The sequence below is a fragment of the Dipodomys ordii genome, unplaced genomic scaffold (genome assembly GCF_000151885.1).
Source record: "Dipodomys ordii isolate 6190 unplaced genomic scaffold, Dord_2.0 Scaffold11, whole genome shotgun sequence".
NCBI lineage: Eukaryota > Metazoa > Chordata > Mammalia > Rodentia > Heteromyidae > Dipodomys > Dipodomys ordii.
In genome coordinates, this window is record NW_012267227.1 from 20,422,517 (window position 1) to 20,424,536 (window position 2,020).

The 2,020-nt window shown below is 45.5% G+C and overlaps 1 pseudogene; it reads right to left on the minus strand.

Moving 5' to 3' along the window:
* Positions 1-219: 219 nt before the first annotated feature.
* On the minus strand, positions 220-674 carry LOC105981068 (annotated as a pseudogene).
* Positions 675-2,020: the final 1,346 nt, after the last annotated feature.

Sequence of the window (2,020 nt, forward strand, 5' to 3'; positions counted from 1 at the left end):
GGAGCCCAGCGCCTCGTCTCCGGTGCGGCCACCTCTCATTGGTGCGGCCGCCTCCCGCCTGCGTGGGGCGTGGAAGCCCTTCGAAGCCCTGCAGTGTCACTCCCCGACGCAAACCTAATGTCAGCTTATTACCTAAGCCAGAGGACGTACGCCCGTTCCGCTCACAGACATCAATTTAAGAAGTTGTTTTTAAAATCAAAGGTTGTATATAAGATTATTTCACTTCTGCATCTTCTCAATTGTTTCTTCCTTGCATTTGCCCTTTTCCTTTTTCCTACTTGGCGGGATTTGGCTTTCCGTTCCGGGATCTTTTTGCGGTCTTTGTCCAGTTTCAGCCTGGTGATTACCACCTTGCTGGGGTGAATGCCCACGTGGACAGGGGTGCCATCGACCTTTTCCCGCTGTGCCCGTTCAATGTAGAGGACATACTTCTTCCTGTAAACCTGGACCACTTTGCCAAGCTGCTGGCCTTTACAGTGTCCTCGTACAGCCTGCACCTCATCATCCTTCCGGATGGGCATAGACCGCGCATTGTACTTTTGTCTCAGCTCTTTGGAAAGAGGGGAAGGCATAATCTTCCTGCGAATGTGGGCAGGTGCATTGAAACTCCTTTTCCGGTTCTTGCTTCGGTCAGAAGTGACAAAGGGATCGAACTTCATTTTGGCCGCTCCTGCTTCAGCTCAAAGATATCTAAATGGCAAGCTTTTACTCCAAAACAGAATAACTGACAAATAATCTGACCTGAAGGCAGTAATGGTGAACACAGGAACAGTTCCTTGTAAGGTTTCTTTCCCATGGTTGGATGTATCGGTGCCAAATTAACACCTTAACTGAGGAAAGTGAGAAATCTGTTGAGGTTCTTGGGAAGAGGCAAATTGGAAAGACATTTGGGGATAAGTGTGTGTCTGTGCCTGATCTAAGGTGATGATCCAGACAGGTCAAACGCGCTTACGATGTTGCGCTCACAACGCTGAGGTCAGAGCTAGCGAGGAGCTGGAGGAGTTAGGTGACTAACTCAGACCCCTGTGCCAGCAGGAGCTGGAGGCCGAGCCATGCCCTGGTGATCCGGCCCTCGGTCTCAGTTGAGGAGGGACGGCTGGACCCTCACCAGGCGCTTTGCACACTCGTGCTTCACACGGCTGCGTGCGAAGCTCTGCCTTGGACCTGCTTTCATCCCACTCGCCCCCCGGGACCCTCTCTGCTCCCTCCTACAGCGCCTGCCTTCTCCCCATCGCTCCTCGTTGTTCCCTCCGACCTTTTTGTCTAAATCTAGACGCTGCATATGAGAGAAACCATACTTGTCCTCCTGAGTCTGGCCTACTCTGTTTACCAGGATGAAATCTTGTTCTATTTTCACACTAACGACATTTCATTCTTCTTTATGGCCACCTAGTACCTCACCTCCGTATCGATGGGTCTCCTGACAAGGCCCCAGGCTGATAAACAGGAGTGTGCAGGTATCTATTTTGAATGGGGACTTAGATTTCTATATATCACCTTTGAAAAAAAGAAAATACATAGGATAGAATTTTGTAAATACTTCCAATGCCTATTCATTGTATCAGTAATATGTGAGTGTGTGTGTTTATGAAAATATTTACTTCAGAGAACAAGATACATGTCTATTTACTGTTTTATTAATCTGGCATTATATAATTAATAGGATAAATATATGTGTGTGTATCCACTCGTACATACCTATTCGAGAACCAAATGTTTTGTCTCAAATATTGAAGGAATCTTTGACAGTTCTTACATTCTGAACAAATTAGAGCAACTTCCCTTTAACAATACATTTAAGTCTCTCAGAATTACCATTTTGGTTCATTGATTTATTTACTTATTAATTCCACTCAGGTCAACTCATTTTTTCAAAAATAACTGTACGTTAGTTGCAGGAACATGGAAAACTTCATTCTAGCACAAAGAGGTAAATGAACATAATTTTCTTCTCTCACTATCCTTAGGAACAGTTTGATCTTCCTGGGCACTTTTTTTTTTTTTGCTAATATTTCCCAGG